Consider the following 21,259-nt stretch of genomic DNA (forward strand, 5'->3'; position numbering starts at 1 on the left):
CCATGATTGCCTGTAGGGGAAGGAGAATGAGAGGGGTACATGGAAGAAAAAAGGGAATGAACGCATAGCAGGGCCTTGTACAGACCAAAGAGGACAGAGTGCCTTGAGATCCATGGGAATGGGAGTATCTGAGGACCCTCCTTAAGAAGATCAAAGTTTTTCCTAGTGAGTTTCAAGGAAAAGTCCAAATAAACTAGTGCTCTAGGTTCTTTTCCTTCTTCTTCTTATGCTGCTGCTGCTGCTGCTGCTAAGTCGCTTCAGTCGTGTCCGACTCTGTGCAACCCCATAGATGGCAGCCCACCAGGCTTCCCCGGCCCTGGGATTCTCCAGGCAAGAGTACTGGTGTGGGTTGCCATTTCCTTCTCCAGTTCCTTCTCCTGAAGGAGACTTAATTCTTCAGGAAAGAAATCAGCCTGTGCCTGATATGTGATCTTATGGAGGCTGAAGGGCCAGTGGTCCAGGAGAAGAGGGGGGCCTCTTGGATGCCATGGCCTATCTGCGGGACTTTGGCTACCCATGTGTGTTAGGGGGTACAGGAGGGTGGTCCCCAATGAGACAGCAGCAGTAGAAAGAAGTGCTACTATCCACCAGAAAGGATGCATGCTCACAACACAGATGGAACCTTCTGATTAGCTCTGAAATAAATTTTATAGTCTGAGAAGGGAGGACATGGCTCCCAGAAAATTCTTGGGGTGCATATAATGATCACCTTGCAGATAAGTAAACTGAGGCTTAGAAAGAAGGCAGTTTGTTTGAGGTCATATAACTAATAAGTGGCAGAGATAGCATTTAAATCTTGATGTCTGTGACTCCATGGCTCACTGCCATGTTATAACACCTCCAGTGCAAATCTTTATGTTGCATACACACACACACACTTACATAGGCATGTTACTAAAGTTATATGTCATGAAATGAATTCATACTCTGGTTGCTTCTTCCAATCTGAGCCCTCAAGGGCACCATGGAATGGCATTTCTCAGGGGGTAGACAAGGCCAGCTGAGATCATTGCAGAGTTCCTTGTGCAAAACCAACAAGAATAGCAAGAGTCAGCTTTGGGGAATGAGACCCTTTGGCCCAGGGTAGGAGATGGAGCAGAGGGGAGGATGTGGGGAGGTTTCCCAGTGTGTAATGTGACTCCAGAAATAGCCACTGAAGACAGAACAGAGAGATGCTTTACAGTAGACATCTCCTTGTGTATAATCCTCATGTGTAATTCACCTGAGGCCAAGAGAAGAGATGAAAAAAAGGACTGTCATCTGTGAACTCTCTAGTTGGTCCTCACGCACTAACACTTACTAATACTAACTCCAAGTATCTCTGATGGCAGATGATGGGAGAAGAGGTAGCGGAATTTCAGGGTCTGAGGGATGTTAAACATCATCTCAGTTAACTCCTCTGTCGGTGGTGGAGAGCACGGTCACTTGTGCCACACCATGTAAGAATAAGAACTTAAACCCCTGGCTCCCAGGCTGGTGCTTGCCTATCTGCCACAGTGCCGGCCTTATCAGGTCAGCTTCAGGGGACAACTCCCTTCAGCCCACCCCAAAACCCTGCTCCTCCCTCTCTGTCAGCAATCTCGTTCTCTCTGGGTGAGAGCAAGAGATGCCTCTTGGATTGGAAGGCAAGTGCTCAGGGCTGAGATTCTGCACCGATGAGCAGTTTGGCCATGGCTGACCTCCTTCCATGCACCTTCTTTTCCAGCCTCTTCATTAGGAACCCCTCCCCACACATTTTATACCCGCCCACTCTTTCTCTCTAAACCTGGGGTGGGAACCATGACCTTACTTTTTAAAATTCTGGTCACTTTATTTTTCAAAGAAAAAAACCGGACCCTGCTATAACCATGCAGGGGGCTCCAAGTGCAGGAAAACCAGAGCCTGTCACAATGGATTTTCTTTCTTTCCACCAAAGCAAGAGACACTCCCAGAACACAAAAGACACTGAGAATCCTGTCTCCTTGGGGGATTTAATTATTGCCATTAGTTGTTCTCCTCTTCAGCAGTAGCATCTTTGCCTCACTGCTTCTGGAGAAGAGGGATGTAGAATTTCAATTCTTAGCCAGACTGAGTGGGAGCCATCCCCTGACAGGAGGTAAGATAAGTGGCCACCTACACAGTTGCAGAGGCCCTAAGCCCCCAGACATAGCCACCACTCACTAGTTGATCCCCGAAGTCCACCATCAGAGTTTTATTTATTTAGCTTTGGTGTGTATTTGACTGTCAAACTTCAAATATTCCTGGAAGGAATGATAGTTATGACCACTATTTGCAACTTAGTAGAATTGTTTTTCAGACCATACTCCAAAGGCTATTTTTAGAGTAAGAGAGAAAATCAGATGGCTAAGGAAGGGAAGAAAGTGGAGGGGGGAAGTGTTCACAAATTAGAGGTGGAGAAGGGCCCAAAAGGAGGCTGGGGTGCAGAGGCAGACTCATCCTGCCTCACTGGCTGGCCTAGAGCCCTGGAGCTCAGTGTGGGCTCAGCATCAGTAGCACCGCTGCCATCTGGATCCTGTCAGACACAGTTTCAGGAGCTCCATTCCAAACCTACTGAATCAGAAACTTTGGAGAAGGGGGCCCAGAAAGCTGTTTTAACAAGCCCACTCATGACTTTGGGACATCGTAAAGGTTGAGAACCAATGGCTTGCAATGTCTGTCCTATTTGGCAGGACCGCTCTTATACCCCACTGTTCATTAAGCTCCATTCTCTGATTTGCCTTCTCCTCTCTGCCCTACAAGGGTGAGGCATGAGAAACCACCACCGTGTGTGGCTAGGAAAGCTCTCTAACCATAGAGGGTGGGATGGTAACAGAGCAGGGCTGCATTTGGCCAAAAGGGCATGGGTTTGGGTAGAGTCTGAGGAATTACTAATGAAATTTGATGAGTGAAATTGAGGGAGCAGTGAAAAAAGTTCCCCCAGGACAGCCATCTGGGCACCTGAGAAACTCAAGCAGGGATCGTGCTGAGTGAGGAGGTAGAAATATGGCAATAGAAGCCTGCTCAAGCCCTGATTGGGGCCCCACAGAGTGTGGGTTCTGGGCCATGAGGTATCACTGGGTGCCTCCCTTCCCTCTGAATAACTCCTCTTGGGTCTATGGGCTCCAGATGCACCTCTTAGACCAGTTTATCTCCTGGTTATCCCCCACCATCCCTCCTTGCCCAGGTAACCTTGCTACAGAGGAAAGGAAGAGCTCCAAGGAATCAGATGGTGAAGCCTGAAGCAGTCCTCTGCAAGTTGCACATGGCTTTGAAATCTGCTTCCCTGCTCTCTTTTTCTCCATAGACCTTGTCTGCATCTGAAATGTTACGGGTTTTCTTTTTTTCCTTTTTTTGGTCTATCCTTCTACTAGAGTGTGAGCCCCATGACGGCAGAGATTTTTTTTTTCCTCCTGTATATTTACCTTATAATCCTCAGGGCTTAGGATAATGTTTAGCACACAGCAGGCATTCAGTAGTTTTTTGAAAAAAAATGAATGAATCTTAAATTTGTTCAAATTTCAAACTTTACTCCATGATCTATCAATACTTATTTGAACATAAAAATTATCCCCCGTCTCACCAGCACTTGAGTTAAAATCAATGCCTCACATCTTCTACAAAGTAGGTGCTTCAGATGCCTGTACATACCACAGCTTCTGGAGCTTCCCTTGTAGCTCAGCTGGTAAAGAGTCTGCCTGCAATGCAGGAGACCTGGGTTCAACTCTGGGGTTGGGAAGATCCCCTGGAGAAGGGATAGACTACCCAGTCCAGTATTCATGGGCTTCTCAGGTGGCTCATATGGTAAAGAATCTACCTGCAATGTGAGAGACCTTGGTTCGATCCCTGGGTTGCGAAGATCCCCTGGAGGAGGGCATGGCAACCCATTTTAGTATTTTTGCCTGGAGAATCCTATGGCAGAGGAGCCTGGAGGGCTACATTCCACAGGTTTGCAAAGAGTCAGACTAAGCACAAGCACCATAGCTCCAGGCTTCACTACAAAGCGAAGCTCCACTTCTGATCAGAAAGCCAGGATGAGAGAGGATGAGGCTGTGAGGGTCAGGGCCTGCTTGTGAAGGGAGGATCAGTTACCAAGGTGCTTGTCTCTGGCCTCAGCCAGAGCAGTGTTTTTGGGAGGTGGGAGTACAGGCAAGTTATATATAACCCAGTGACAGACAATGTGCACGAACTAGTCTAACCAGGGCCTAGCACACAGTGGACACCCAGGAAGGGCATCAAAAATCTCTATTTGTATCTGAACTCCAGTGAAATCTTGATGAACAAGACAATCAGGAAATAGCCTGGCAAGATTTGCTCTCCTTGACCTCAGAAAACGGGTCTTAGTCCTGATGCTTCCCTGGTGCTTGACACACACAGTATGTGTCTAGAAGGCTCTAAAGGAATGCTTGATGAATGAAAAATATTGTTTCCATTGATTTTTTTTCTGGATATTAAATTATATTTCAGGCCCTGTGACTAAAAATCATTCTAAAATGCATTTTGCAACATTTCTACATTAGCAAGTGAAGAGTCCTGAACTTCCTTACATCATCCAATGGAAACATAGAATCTTGAAAATGCTCATCAGCAAGTACGCCAACTTCCTTGATCCCGTGTCATTGTAGTTCAGTTCAGTTCAATCGCTCAGTCATGTCCGACTCTTTGCGACCCCGTGAATCTCAGCACGCCAGGCCTCCCTGTTCATCACCAACTCCCAGAGTTCACTCAAACTCATGTCCATCGAGTCAGTGATGCCATCCAGCCATCTCATCCTCTGTCGTCCCCTTTTCCTCCTACCCCTAATCCCTCCCAGCATCAGGGTCTTTTCCAATGAGTCAACTCTTCGCATGAGGTGGCCAAAGTACTGGAGTTTCAGCTTCAGCATCATTCCCTCCAAAGAAATCCCAGGGCTGATCTCCTTCAGAATGGACTGGTTGGATCTCCTTGCAGTCCAAGGGACTCTCAAGAGTCTTCTCCAACACCACAGTTCAAAAGCATTAATTCTTCAGCACTCAAAGTTCTTCACAGTCCAACTCTCACATCCATACATGACCACTGGAAAAACCATAGCCTTGACTAGACGGACCTTTGTTGGCAAAGTAATGTCTCTGCTTTTTAATATGCTATCTAGGTTGGTCATAACATTCCTTCCAAGGAGCAAGTGTCTTTTAATTTCATAGCTGCAATAATCATCTGCAGTGATTTTGGAGCCCCAAAATATAAAGTCTGACACTGTTTCCACTGTTTCCCCATCTATTTCCCAGGAAGTGATGGGACCAGATGCCATGATCTTAGTTTTCTGAATATTGAGCTTTAGGCCAACTTTTTCACTCTTCTCTTTCACTTTCATCAAGAGGCTCTTTAGTTCCTCTTCACTTTCTGCCATAAGGATGGTGTCATCTGGATATCTGTGGTTATTGATATTTCTCCCGGCAATCTTGATTCCAGCTTGTGCTTCATCCAGCCCAGCATTTCTCATGATGTACTCTGCATAGAAGTTAAATAAGCAGGGTCACAATATATAGTCTTGATGTACTCCTTTTCCTATTTGGAACCAGTCTGTTGTTCCATGTCCAGTTCCTGACCTGCATACAGGTTTCTCAAGAGGCAGGTCAGGTGGTCTGGTATGCCCATCTCTTTCAGAATTTTCCACAGTTTATTGTGATCCGTACAGTCAAAGGCTTTGGCATAGTCAGTAAAGCAGAAATAAATGTTTTTCTAGAACTCTCTTGCTTTTTCAATGATCCAGTAGATGTTGGCAATTTGATCTCTGGTTCCTCAAGGGTATATGAAACTGGATTTGTTTTAACCCCAAGAAATCATGGGATATTAAAAGAATTCCTTGATCTTTTTCCTTAAGCCTGAGGTTTAGAGCTTATAAGCCTAATCTAATAAGTGGAGAAACCAAGGCCCAGAGAGGGGAAGGGCATTCAATATGTGAAAAGCAATGTCAGAACTGGAACCGTGGTCTCTTGGCCCCCAGTTCAACACTCTTTCCATTTTGTTGATTTGTCTCTATCTCATAAGAATAGAAAGCAGAGAAAAATTCTGATTTATTCATGCTTAAGTTCCATATTAAGGGAAAATATAAATTTCTTGCTAAAGGATAAGTTTATTGAACTCTTGTATACTTGTGCTGTCTTAGCTACTACGGGAGACAAAGTAGACACAAAATTGTCTTTCTCTATTGCACAGTGATAATCATGATGATAATAGTAAGTTTCAATTTTTGAGTACTTTTTCTACAGAAACATTGGGTGCTTTACGTGTATTACCACAAATAATTATCATAGCATCCATATAAAATAGATTTCTACATTAGGTCCTTTTGGGTTGCTCGTGACAGAAACCCAACCAATACAAGCTTAAGAGAAAAGGGAATTACTGGCACATACAAATGAAAATACCAGGAGTTGTCTAGTTTCTGGGTAGGCAGGATCCATGTGCTCAAACAATATTATCAAAGATTTCCCTTTCTATCTCCTCTGTGTAAGCTTCATTCTCTAGTATATTCTTTCCATGTGATGAAAAAGATGAGCCCCAGAGCTTTGACTCCCATGAGCCTTACAGCTTATAATTTCAGAAGGAAAGAGCCCTATTCTAACCTAACACCTGCATCAGTCCTCCTCAAGACCTCAATTGATGCATTTGGGGTTATGTGGGCACATCTGTACCAATCACCAAATCTAGTAAAATGAGAAATGTTGGCCATTCCATATCTCAATATGGTGGCGGGGGTGGGGAGGGTAGAGGGTCTTTTACAGTGGAATAGAGGAGGGGAGATTCATAATCCCATTTTACATTGGTTGAAACTGAGACTTATAGAAATCAAGCAATTACCCAAGACCACAGGGCCTCTTAGAGGCAGAGATGGGACATAATAAATTCAAAATATCTGTCTCCACAGCCTATGTTTTAGATTTTTCCTTTTGTAAAAAATCATACTTTAAAATTCATTTTAAAAGTGTACAATTCAGTGAAAACCTGTTTTAATCATTATCCCGGCTTTGGTGTTACCAGTTCTTAGCTGTGAAGTATGTGGTAAGTAATTTGTTGCTATTAATGGTTGAATTATCAAAAGCTATTGAATGATTTACTTTTAAAGATAGAAATCAATTAATTAAAGATTACCCATTCCCTGGTAGCTCAGCTAGTAAAGAATCCGCCTGCAATGCAGGAGACTCCAGTTTGATTCCTGGGTTGGGAAGATCGACTGGAGAAGGGATAGGCTACCCACTCCAGTATTCTTGGGCTTCCCTGGTGGCTCAGACAACAAGAATCCACTTGCAATGCAGGAGACCTGGGTTGGGAAGATCCCCTGGAGAAGGGAACTGCCTACCCACTCCAATATTCTGGCCTGGAGAATTCCAAGGACAGAGGAGTATGGCAGGCTACAGTCCAGGCCGTTGCAAAGAGTTAGACATGACTGAGTGACTTTCACTTTTACCCATATAATAATGTCATCCTCATTTCCTTGTATTCTGATATACCCTTTTAGGTATAGCCAGCAACATTCCCGCAAAAGAGGGTGCTGTTACCCATTTTGAGCATTTCCTAGGAAAAAAAATGCTACAGCTTGGAGTACTGCTATGTCTTGCCATAAATAAAGCTTTCAACATTATAAAAGAGAATGAGTAAGCCCTCCATGAAAGATATAGAGTATCCTAGAAATATTAGTAGAATGACAAATCTGTTCAGCAACATTGCAGATCATAAGATTAAAATTAAATCAATACCATTTCTAGATTCTAGTGATGAAGACTAGAAAAAAATAAAATGGAAAAAAGAAAGAGTATTCATTCCCTGAAGAATCTAAAACATTAAATATTTTGCATTTATCCTAATAGGACATGCAAAAATCTATTCAAAGAAAATTATAAACCTCTAATGAGAAGGAAAAAATGACTTACTGAACAAATAGAGCTTTTGGCTAGGAAGATTCTATTTGGAAAATGATACAAAAACTAATGCAATTTTAGGCCACATTAATACTCAGCTTTAGAAGGAAGGAGGTGGTAATCCTGCTTCCCCTGAGTCATTCAGACCATACTCTTAGGGAAACTGAAACAAACTAGACCACATCTTGGGGAGGTGCAAGGGGAGGGACTATATGTGGCCAGGCTGGCAACAGGTCTGAAAACCATGTCATATCAGGAACTGAGTAGGTTTAATCTAGATGTTAGAGAACTTCAGGAATGTCCACTGGGTTACAGAAGATTTAGATTGAAAAAGTGTTCCTTCTACCACAGCATAGAAGTATTAGACTTGCTCTGTGAGTAAAAATTATAGGAAGAGAGATATTAGCTTGAATAAGGTAACAGCTTTCTAAAAGTCAGAACTGTCAAATGATCTAAATTAAATAACCTTGTGAAGCAGGCTGAGCAAAATATTATCATCCCTAACAAAGAGGAAAAGGTCCAGCAAGCAAAAATGACCTGTCTGATCAACCAAGAGGAGCACATGAGATTGTGGATGCCCCAGTACAATGCCCACTTGCCCAGGCTGCTTTCAGACCCAGCATTGAAGCTTCAATAGATGCAGCAAAACAGGTGCAAACAGCCAGCAGGATGGAAGTCACAGAGAAGCTATCAATGTCAAAATGTAACAAACAACTCTGAATATCCCTTGGAGAGAAGGATCAGGCGAAGAGCAACTATTTCCAATGGGCAAGTAGTGACTTCTGACAAGAAACAGTGATCTCTGTCAGGAGAGCAGGAATTTCTGACAGAAGAGCAGGGATTTTTTGACAGGAGAGCAATGATTTATAACAGGAAATCAAGGATTTCTGACAGAAAATGTTGACTTCTGACAGGATATTAGTGGATTTCTGACAAGAGAATAGGGATTTCTGAGGTGGTGATTCTTCTCAGAACAGTGATTTTTAAAAAGAAGAGGGGTGATCAGCAATCACTGTGACAGGAGACAGTGATTGCTGATAGGAGAACACAGATTTCTGACAGGACATTAATGCCCATTACAGAGAAGAGTAGTGATTTCTGACAGGTCTTTGACAGGAATGAGGATGAGGGCTTTTTTTTTTTTTTTTTTTCAGGGAAGACAAAAAAGCAGCACAGAACAAACTGGAAAACAACAAGGATGAATCAAATTCCCTCTGGAAATAGCTGTTGGTCCTGAGTGTGAGGGCCTCCCTGGTCACTCAGACGGTAAAGAGTCTGCCTGCAATGCAAAAGACCTGGGTTTGATCTCTGGGTCAGGAAGATCCCCTGGAGGACAGAATGGCTACCCATTCCAGTATTCTTGCCTGGAAAATCCCATGGGCTGAGCAGCCTGGCAGGCTACAGTCCATTGGGTCACAAAGAGACGCGACTGATCGACTAACACTTCCTGAGGGTGGATGGAGGGAGGTTCATCAGTAATAAGAACAAGCTGGATATGGGAAGGCTCAAATTGGTCAAGAGCTTGGGTCCAGCATTTCATTTGGTGGATGGGAGACTGAGTAGGCTGAAGGGAGAGTATCTGGGAGACTTACATCACAGTTGTGAACATAAAGAAGTGGGAAATGCATTCCCATCAAGAGACCCGGAGAAAGAGAGGGAAATCTGGAAATCTTCAAACCCCCCCCCCCCCGACCCCCGCCAAAGCAGAAATAATAAAGCCTTGGTTCTGACTCAGGAAATTCTAGTGAAAGCTTTTGCCCCCTTAATTAATTACAGATTCGTGGCAAAGTGGGTAAGATAGGAAAGAAATGATCTCTGTAAAGCTGTAGCCCTATAGCTATTCAGGAACCAGATTCTAACTTGGTGCGAAGCCAGTCTTGTGGTAGAGAGGAACAGGAATGAAAGGATGTGGAGGTATGCGCCTCTGACAGAACCCTACTCAGATGGGAGAGTGTCTCTCTGCGCCCCTGCATACCACGCATGCGCCTGAGAGCTTCCACGCCATTAGGTGGGAGGGGGTGTGGGGGGAGGGCGGGCGAGGGCGCCACCCGGCTTGGGTCACTGACAGGAGCCTTTTCCCGCAGGTGGTGAGGTTTCCTCTGAGGAAAAGCCCAGCAGTCCACCGCGAAGAAGGATATGTCTCAGAGGGGAGGGAACGCTTTTTTTTTTTCCCTCAGACTGAGCTCTCATTGACCCCAGCTCCAAGCACAGCGTCCACCACGTGACTGGATTCCTGCAGGCTCGTAGCGCTAGGAGAATTCTAATTGTGCAGATCCCCAGAACAGCTGCAGCATCCCGAGCCAGGAGCGCCAGACTCGTACTTCCGACCGGATGCGGGGCTCAGCGCAGCTCTTAACACTCAGCCCTACGGGCCTGAGGCAGGGGCCTCCCCCACCACCACCCAACTTTTGCTCTCCATCGGGGTCCCTTTCCTCCTAGAGACGCAGGGAGCATGGTCTTTTCAGCTGCTACCGCCGCTCCTCCCTCTTGGGATTCCTTTCAATCCCACACTTGATTTGGAGGAGGAGGAATTCCCCAGCTTTCCCGCCCGCCCCCCACCCCTTGATGCCCCTAACTGGCCTTCCAGGTATTTAGTTGCTGCAGATGTCAACTGGGAATTAGGATGGTCATTATAAAATTACAGATAAGATTTTTTTTTTTGGTCTCAAATTTGCATTTCTGAAGATGCAGTGATTTTTCTCAGGAGATAGTAGTTTGCTGGCCCTGCCTGACTTTGACAACTGCCCTAATAGACCTTCGCCAGACAAAGACCTTTCTTGCTGTGCCTGCCTGTGGAGGCAGGTGAAATCTCTTATGTCCTTAGCAGTGATTCTTCATTGCCTGGGTCACTGCTCATCCACAATTTCCCAAGGAGAGGAGTGGGGACCAGCAGGCTCTTCAGAGTCTCCAAATCAGTCCCCTTCTGTGAAGACTCAAAAAAAAGTCTAGTTGAGTGACTTTAGGCAAGTTGCTTAAGCTAGTTACCTCATCTGTAAAACAAGGATAAGAATGCTTACTTCACAAGATGGTTGAGGTGATTAAATGAGATCGCGCGCGCGTGTGTGCGTGTGTGTGTGTGTGTGTGTGTGTGTGTGTGTGTGTGTGTGTGTGTGTGTGTGTGTGTGTGTGGTGTATGGCACCCAGTAGGTTTCATAAATTTGGTCCCTTTCTGATGGGTAAGCAGGGCCACAGCAGGAAGCATCGTGCAGTTTGGGCTAGTCTGAAGACACCCAGCTGGGCAGATGAGCCGGTATTCTGGCTGGGGCTTTTCTACATGAAGACAGTGCTTCCTGCACAAAGGAACTTAGGCAAGCAGCAGCCCCTGGGTGTCTATGCTGGCACCCAGCCCACCCTGCTGGAGAAAGAGAGAATGGCACTTGAAAGGCTTTATATCACCCCCTGCCTCACAGTTAGACCAGGTTCCCCTCTTCTGCTTGTCATGGGAGGCCTTGGCCAGGTGGAGAGCAGCTGCCAGTGCGATGAGCTCCTCGTCTCCCATGTTGGGGGCGGGGGACAGTCTGCTTGCACTCAGGCTCTTAAAAAGCACTCCTCCTCCCAGCAGGCTTCTCATGAGGGTGATTTGCAGGGTCTCAAACTCAGAACCATTACTTTTATATCCTAGGGCCCCCAAAGAGACTCTCTTTACCCAAGCAGTTCCCCCCACCCCACCTTTTCCCCAACAGAAAAAGACTAAAAGATGGAGTTCAAGGCCCCAGCCATCCTGAAACTCTATGCGGCTCCAATAGGAAGGGGCTTCCTGTGCAGAGCTGCCTTGATTATTGCCCCTTTTCATCTTCATTTCTGTCTCAGATAGCTGGCAAGACACATGACAGGGCTACATCTCCAAGAGCTAACCTATCCTTCTGCTCTGCTTCTCACTGGCATCCAAGGGCACTCCAGTGGGCACTGACAGAAACACACACTCACCAGCTCATGCAACTCAATATCAAAAATGCAACCCAATTAAAGAAAGGGTGAAAGATCTAAATAGGCATTTCTCCAAAGAAGACATATAGATGGCCTATAGGCACAGAAAAAAGTGCTCAACATCACTAATTATTAGAGAAATGTAAATCAAGATAACAACGAGGTATTGCCTCACACCAGTCATCAAAAGTCTCCAAATGATAAATGGTGGAGAGGGAGTAGAGAAAAGGGAACCCTCCTACATCACTGGGAGTGTAATTGGTGGAACCACTATGGAAAACAGTATGGAGAGCCCGTAAAAAAACTAAAAATACAGCTGCCATATGATCTGACAATGCCACTCCTAGACATATATCCAGAAAAGATGAAAATCTAATTTGAAAAGATACATACACCCCAGTGTTCAAAGCAGTACTATTTACAGTAGCCAAGACATAGAAACAACCCAAGTGCCCAACAAGAGGTGATTGGTTTAAGAAGATGTGGTATATATACAATTAGAGTATTACTCAGCCATAAAAAAATGAAATATTGCCATTTGCAGCAACATAGATGGGCCTAGAGAATATCACACTAAGTGAAGTAAATTAGGCAGAGAAAGACAAATATGATACCACTTATATGTGGAATCTAAAAAATAATACAAAAAAATCTATGTACAATACAGAAACAAACCCACAGACATAGAAAACAAAATTTATGGTTACCAAAGAGAAAAGCAAGTTTGTGGAGGGGTAAATTAGGAGTTTGAGATTAAGATACACAGTATTATACATGAAATAGATAAGAAATAAAGATTTACTGTATAAGACAGGGAAGTATATTATTTACTGTATAACACAGGGAAGTATATATATATATATATATATATGTATAAAACTGAAAAAAATAAATGCTCACAGAAACTGCAGAGCCTGGGTTTAGACACAAAAGTTCAGTGAATGCTTGAAGAACCAGATTTTCTTCTCCCAGAGACTAGACAGAACCGAACTTGGGAAGCAGGAAGGGGCAGCTGGGCCGGAACAGGAAGGATGAAAATGCCTGAGTCCTTGAAAGAGGGGAGGGGCAGGGAAACAAGGCAGCCCGTGGAGGTGTTCTGTTTTGGGGTCAGTGTGGACTCTCACCAGTCACCAGCTCTTGGTGCTTAACTTATAAGGCCTCAAACAGCAAATGGTGGCCTTGGGGACCAGAAGTACGGATGGGGCCAAGAGGGAAACGTTCACTCCTGAATGGAATCAGGTGGAAATTTCTCTGTAAGTACGCGCATTGATGAACTCTATGTACTTAAGTGGTTTGACTGTGGTGGAAATGCTCTTCTCAAAAGAAGAAATTTCCAGTGGAAGAATTATCTAGAAAAAGGTGGAATCATTTTAGCAAAAATCTTCAATTTAGCCACACAAAACTAATTTAATTTCTCAAATAATTGGAATATCTTTTTTTGTGTGTGTGGTACTGTTTTTAGGAAGAAGAGGTAAATAATAAGAAATCAAAAACAATCAAGTGTTTATTCTTTAAATCAACAGAATATCAAACCTCCAAGTGACTCCCCTAGTCAGCACAATCCATCCCTATTACACTTTAAAAAAGGAGCAATTGCTGTTCAGAAGGATGACCCTTGAATCACCAGGGCATCAAAGAGAAGTTTCAGTTCACTCAGCTGCCAGAATAACTGTTTCCTTTGCATTATAGTGAAGTGGAGCTTGACCGTATTTCTAAATTAACACAAGCTCCTTGAAATTGATTTTTCAAGAATTCTAACATCTTTTGGATAAAGGCAACATTGCATATAAATTGAATGTACTGTGATTTGGGAATAAGCTAGTCTTTGAGAAAAAACCCATGTGGTTGCATCCTGTAGACACTTAACTAGAATAATTCATGCTAGTGGTTCTCACCTGGGGGGACAGGGGTGGCGTTCCCCTGGCCCAGAAATATTTGGCAATGTCTGCAGACAGCTTTGGTTGTCATAACTGGGGGGGGGGGTGCAAGTGGGTCAGGATGCTACTGCCATATAGTAAGGAGCAGCCAGAGATGCTGCGCAACATACCACAATGCACAAATCAACCCTCCACAACAAAGCAGTATTGGACCCAAAATGTCAATAGTCCTGAAGCTGAGAAATCATGGCTCAAGGTAATGGAAAAAGAAGATATATTCCTAGTGAGGGACAATAGCATGGCTACCCCGAGACTACTCACAGGCCTCAGGGCCAGATCAATCCTGTCAGCCATTGCTCGGGACTGGTCTCACTTTATCCAAGATTTTAGGATGGTTGTCTGATCTACAACCAAGACTTTCATCTTTGATAAAACAATCAGGATGTCTGACTATTCTCTGCTGGCAGCAAGGATACTCACTTGAGCCTGGAGTGTAACATGAGTTGTTACACCAGGACCTGAGACTGAGACTCTAGGTCAATGCATGTCTTCCCTGGGCAGGGCTGGTAGGATGCTGCAGCGCTCATCAGGATGGAGCTACCTCCTCTGGCTTCCACTGGCAGCAGGTCTTCTTGTAACCAATATCTTGTCTCTTTGGATACGTTAATGTCATCCATAAAGTCTGACTTCAACCTGGGGCCAGAGTCCACTTAAGATGATTGTATTACTTGGCTGACCCATTCATTATGTTTCCTTATCACAGTTTAATGCAGGATTTCCCTGATCTGAGAGCAGAGGGAATTCTTCTGAGAAGCCAGCTAATCTGTGAGTGCCTGGTGGTTGAATAACTAACATAGTTTGCTCTAATCTAGTACCAGTATTTGTCAAAAGTATTAACACAATGTAACAATGAACAAAATATTATAAAATGCAAACGGTGGTCATAATTCGTAATAACTTTTCATCAATATGTGTTTTCTTAATCAACAAATGCTGTTAAATACAAACATCATGTGGAAGGGGCTCTGGGGAAGATTTTGATGATAACAAAGGAAGGCTTATACTGGAAAAAGCTGGAAACCACTGTTTGACTCTCAGAAGGTTAATTTTCTATATTTATTGGTTTTGAGCAGGGAGGCTCAATACCCCAGGGTTGCCCTCCATCCTCATGTCCCAAAGGATCTGCTTGGTTACTGTGTCCCTAGGGACACATTGAGAACAGTTTTAACCCCTTGCATTTGCATGCTATAAATGCTACAATGTGTTCACATCTGTTATATAAATTGGCTCTTCTAAGTACCGCTTTCCTTAGGGAATAGAGAAAAGTAAAAACATCCATCTAGAACTTGGGACCCAGAGCTCTTTTCATTCCCCATGCACTGATAATAGACCTCTCGGTGGGTTCTCATCCACTGAATACTGAACTCCACTCCACAGTATTAATGACTAGTGGATAAAGAGATCCAATCAGTATTTAAGAGCTTTGATGAATGAGTCTTTCACACACTTCTGAATCCTAGCTAGTTTATGAGAATTGCACAAAGGTAGAGAGAACAGAAAGTAATGAAATAGCACATGTTCAGTTGACATGGAAACCCATGCGTACCTTAAGGCTCATATTTGGTACAATTTCTTGAAATTCCCCTTGAGTGTTCCAAGTGATCTTGGGGTTCTTTGAACCTCACTTTTGAAATCTGAAAAGTGAAAAAAATACTGAACTAGATTTATTTTTATCACTGTCAGATTTTATCACTGACATTCTATTAGTCTAAATCTATGAGTTCTATTAGCATCATCAAAGGAAAAACTATCCAGGATAAAAAGGAATGTTTTGTTACCTCTGTGTAAGAGGCATCCATTTAATCATTCAACCATCTAGTCATTAACAGACATTGATTAAGCATAAGGTACTATGCTAAGCTCTGTACAGAGTACAGACTTGAATACAGAAACAGTCCATTGAACACAAATCTGTGCTGCTAACCTCTGTAAGGAAATCAAGAACATTTACAAAAAAGTCATTATATTTGACTTACAATTGATGCTTTAAACCACTTTTGATGAAAAGTTAAGGGCTCTTCTGTTGGAATGCAGAATATGCAGACAAAGAAAATTTCCTGCAAGTGACTCAGAAATTCTCTGCACTCTAAACAGGCTCTCAAATGACAGAAGTGTTCAGAGAAAACTAGTCATGGAACTCTTTACCTTCAGTTCTTTGTGATAAGAATCTACAATTTCATCATAAAAACTTCAAAACGAGTTCCAGTGCAACTTTCTTGAGGGTGAGAAAAAGAATATTTGTTAGACCTAATCTAGAGTCTGGTATTGACTGTTGTACACTATGGGATTTCCTTACTGTCATAAAAAACTTTTATATAGTATAATTCCATTATTTATGCAATACCTTTTCATTTGATCAAAGAGTAACTACATTTTATTTGGTAGGGGGAGATGAGATTGATTTGGCAAATGGAAATCAAGGAGATATTTCTAGGTGGATGTTCTTCCTGTCACTGTTATATGAAAGATGACAAAATTAGGCAGGAAATTCTAAAAATCTGTGACACAAAGGAGGAAATTACTTGTGTGGTACCCTGTACAGAGGATACACTGAGAAGGTGCTGCAGACAGATAAAGTGAGGGGCTCGCCAAGCTTTTCTTTTGTCTTCATTTCTGAGCATCACTGCCACACCAGTACCGGGCACCATACTTTGAGCAGGGTTACAAAGATGAGTAAGATGCTATCCCTACTTTCAAGATGCTTGTAGTCTACTCGAGGGAAGCTCAGCTAAATAAGTGGACAGTTCTAGCCCAGTATGATCAGGGCCCTAATGAAGTCAGTACTGAGATTACAGGCATACGAAGGAGGACCCTCACACTCAGGTTGGGGGCCTATGAGTGCTGCCTGGACAAGAGGCCCCAACATGCTTTCCAGAACAGATATTTCACCTGTGACTCTAAAGAGAAAAATGCATACAGAATCACAGGTGTGATAAGAAATCTCTCAGAGGAAAAACAAGGGACATGAAAATACTATCAAATCCTCCTATTCCTTTATTCAGTTATAGTTGGAAAGAAGAGAAAGGCAGACATAAATGCTCTGGGGTCAACCACCTTCCTTCCAGGTTTGCTCAGGTTGTTAGGGAATCTCCAGGGACATCCATTCTTCTCATTAGCAGTGCCTTGGGCCAAAGAATGCAGCACGAATGCACTAATATTTGCTGTATTGGATTACAAAGACAAGTAATTGCCATTTAAGTAGCAAGTAATGGTGAGAGCATTTGTTTTTGTTTTCATTCGTTTGAACAGCAATTAATTTGTACCTAAATTAACAATAAAAATGGTTATCTGATCCAATAAAGTAGAAATGGTGGCAGGAAAAAAAAATAGTGTCTGTTTTATTCTACTGCTGCTAAGTCACTTCAGTCGTGTCCGACTCTGTGCAACCCGTAGACGGCAGACCAACAGGCTCCCCCATCCCTGGGATTCTCCAGGCAAGAACACTGGAGTGGGTTACCATTTCCTTCTCCAATGCATGAAAGTGAAAAGTGAAAGTGAAGTCGCTCAGTCGTGTCCTAGCAAGGCCAAATCATACTTTTCCCTTCCCACTGTTGTTTGTCTCTCTGGAGAAGGTTATTTTCGGGCAGGCAGAGCAGGAACTGGACATGCATGCTGGCCCCTGTTGGAGGTCCACCCTCAAAGGCTGTGAACAGGAAAATGGGATCTATGTGATGAAAAGCATTGTTGACTTGAAACGGTCAACATGTTGACTTGAAATGGCAGGTCACTACTGCAGCATGCTCCCAAGAAGGCCAGGAAACAGGCCGTCTGGAAATGTTTAATGCAAAGATAGACACAGACAACTTAGATGTTAGCGCAGAATTAACAAACTGGTGTTTTGGGCAGCATATGACAAGCAGACATTTTATTTGGCATAAGAGGGTTTTAAGTCTTTGGGTTTGTGTCCAATGTTTAAAAATTAGGATATTTCACATGAATATTCAGATCTCCAGTCCTCTTGAGAAACTGGAATATTGTTTGCACCACATCTACATTCCTGCCTGGCAAGCTTGGTTGGCACTGAGTGGTCACTGCTCCCTTAGTCAGGCAGTGCTTACTGCTTTGCTGCAGTTCCCACCGCTCCCTATTGTCCTGTCCTGTGCCTGCCTCTCTTGTTACTAACTTGGTTGGCTTCTGTAGCAGTTTCTAACCTGTTTTCACATTTGCCTGGTCACTTTCAGGAGTAACTGCTTTGTTCACTCTTTATAGCAGCTTCACTTTTTAACTTCCTGGAGCATTTTGTTTTTATAGAATCTAGATGTTTTGGGCATAGAGGGTCCTCCCTGACCAAAGGTCTTACATCTTGTCGCTATGCTCTTTGGGTTTGGCATTGAACCTTGGCCATAGAACCATAGGCTGATCCAAAGGGAAGTTTCCTTGGAGAGCATCTTACCCACCTGCCTCATTTGGGAAATGAGTTTCAGAGAGGCCAAGGTACTTGTTTAAGTCACACAGAAACAAGTGTTGTGACAGAGACAAAGCCAGCACTGGAATCAATTCTGGTACTTTCCTATTGCCTTTCAGCCCCTTCTGGGTTGCTCGTTCATGATACTTCATGTCCCAAAACAAGAATATAATTTCTCAAGTTAATAATGTAGGCCTGTTGGGCAAGGAAACATCTGAACAATGTAGGCCTGTTGGGCACGGTTCTCTGCTAAGATGGCCACTAGTGATGAGTTGTGGTATTTAAAGCTTATTTTCTGATTCAGTCTGTTGACTTCTGAGAGCCTTGAACTGGGAGTGAGGCCAACTGGGTTGGAGTCCCAACTCTCCCTCTTCCCAGCTGTGTGACCTTGGGCAAATTTCCTTGCCTCTCTGAGTCAGAATTTCCCAAGGGCAAGACAGGAATGCCTGCCTCACAGGATGTTGTGGTGATCACAGGACATAACAAACATGAGGGTTCTCAGAAGAATGTAGAAGAGTCAGATAAATGTAAGTTACTATTAGAGGCTGTTGAGCTTAGCTATCAAAGAGTCCCAGAATTCCCTCATTTTAGAAGTGAGGGGCTGAGCCTCCAGGAACAGGGTTATCCAGCCAGCTACGGGCAGAATTCAGATTAGCAGACAGGTCTCAAATGTGCCCTGCTGTTGCCATAGCTGGACTCATGGATATCAGTTAAAGCTATGTGGGCCCCAGCACGTGGGCTGCTGGTCATGGGATGAAATGGGAAACACTCCAACCTCCCCTTGCAAGAGTTTGTAAAACTAGTGTCCCAACCTCAGACATAGAATCATGGAAGGGCTCTAATTCTATGGGCAGAGCCCACATCACTGGTAACTGATTCCCAGTCCGTAAGCATGGACTTGGAAGACATTATACTGTGCAAATGAACACTGTTTTTGCAAATTTGTGGGACCTGCCAGCTCTCTCAGTTTAACTAGATCTCTGCAGTGACATCCAGACATGTTCTGCATTAAATTAGAGCTGGTAATTTCAGAGGGAAGCAGCTCTGAAATGGCAAGAAAGACAAAAATCTGTTCCTTGAAAAATGACACCATATGTGCCCGCATTGCAGCAGTTAGGGTAAAAGGCTTTTCCTCCCTTTGTTACTCATCAAGCCGCCGATGTTAATGTCAGATTTGCAACAGAACCATATACTAATGGAACCCAAATTAGCTCTAAAATTAGCTCTTAACAAGAAACTGGAGGCTAGCTCAAGGCAAGCAGATTTCTTTGACTGTGAGAGACAGAGAGCATTTTAGCAAAGCAGCCGCATATTGATATTCTTAAGCCTCAAAAAAGATCCCTCTTTGCTCTAAGTGAATTGCCCAGGAAGAACTGTGCACAGCCTGCTGTCTGCCTGTGTCAGGAACTGGCGCTCAACCTGTAGTTTTAAGAAAACCTTTCCCCAGGCAGAACAGTTTTGGGGAGCTGAAGCGTGGGTGAGGAGAAAGAGGGACTTCAGGGTCAGATCTGGGTTGAAGACTAGGTCCTGAGAGTGGTAGTGTTTAGAGCATGTTTCATTATCACTGTTTGTCTAACACCTTTTGCCATGATCTTAGTTTTCTGAATGTTGAGCTTTAAGCCAACATTTTCACTCTCCTCTTTCACTTTCATCAAGAGGCTCTTTAGTTCTTCTTCACTTTCTACCATAAGGGTGGTATCATCTGCATATCTGAGGTTATTGATATTTCTCCCTGCAATCTTGATTCCAGCTTGTGCTTCCTCCAGCCCAGCGTTTCTCATGATGTACTCTGCATATTGGTTACGTAAACAGGGTGACAATATACAGCCTTGATGTACTCCTTTTCCTATTTGGAACCAGTCTGTTGTTCCATGTCCAGTTCTAACTGTTGCTTCCTGACCTGCATACAGGTTTCTCAAGAGGCAGGTCAGGTGGTCTCGTATGCCCATCTCTTTCAGAATTTTCCACAGTTTATTGTGATCCACACAGTCAAAGGCTTTGGCATAGTCAATAAAGCAGAAATAGATGTTTTTCTGGAACTCTCTTGCTTTTTCGATGATCCAACGGATATTGGCAATTTCATCTCTGGTTCCTCTGCCTTTTCTAAAACCAGCTTGAACATCTGGAATTTCATGGTTCATGTATTGCTGAAGCCTGATTTGGAGAATTTTGAGCATTACTTTCCTAGCATGTGAGATGAGTCCAATTAGGTGGTAGTTTGAGCATTCCAATGAGTCAACTCTTCGCATGAGGTGGCCAAAGTACTGGAGTTTCAGCTTTAGCATCATTCCTTCCAAAGAAATCCCAGGGCTGATCTCCTTCAGAATGGACTGGTTGGATCTCCTTGCAGTCCAAGGGACTCTGACTGATCTGATCTGATCTGATCTTGAGCATTCTTTGGCATTGTCTTTCTTTGAGATTGGAATGAAAACTGACCTTTTCCAGTCTTGTGGCCACTGCTGAGTTTTCCAAATTTGCTGGCATATTGAATGCAGTACTTTCACAGCATCATCTTTCAGGATTTGAAATAGCTCAACTGGAATTCCATCACCTCCACTAGCTTTGTTCGTAGTGATGCTTTCTAAGGCCCACTTGACTTCACATTCCAGGATGACTGGCTCTAGGTGAATGATCACACCATCATGATTATCTGGGTCATGAAGATTTTTTTGTACAGTTCTTCTGTGTATTCTTGCCACCTCTTCTTAATATCTTCTGCTTCTGTTAGGTCCATACCATTTCTGTCCTTTATTGAGCCCATCTTTGCATGAAATGTTCCCTTTGTATCTCTAATTTTCTTGAAGAGATCTCTAGTCTTTCCCATTCTATTGTTTTCCTCTATTTCTTTGCACTGATTGCTGAGGAAGGCTTTCTTTCCTCTCCTTGCTATTCTTTGGAACTCTGCATTCAAATGGGTATATCTTTTCTTTTCTCCTTTGCTTTTTGCTTCTCTTCTTTTCAAGGTATTTGTAAGGCCTCCTCAGACAGCCATTTTGCTTTTTTGCATTTCTTTTTCTTAGGGATGGTCTTGATCCCTGTCTCCTGTACAATGTCACGAACCTCTGTCCATAGTTCATCAGGCACTCTGTCTATCAGATCTAATCCCTTAAATCTAT

The sequence above is a fragment of the Bos taurus genome, chromosome 1 (assembly GCF_002263795.3).
Source record: "Bos taurus isolate L1 Dominette 01449 registration number 42190680 breed Hereford chromosome 1, ARS-UCD2.0, whole genome shotgun sequence".
Classification (NCBI taxonomy): Eukaryota; Metazoa; Chordata; class Mammalia; order Artiodactyla; family Bovidae; genus Bos; species Bos taurus.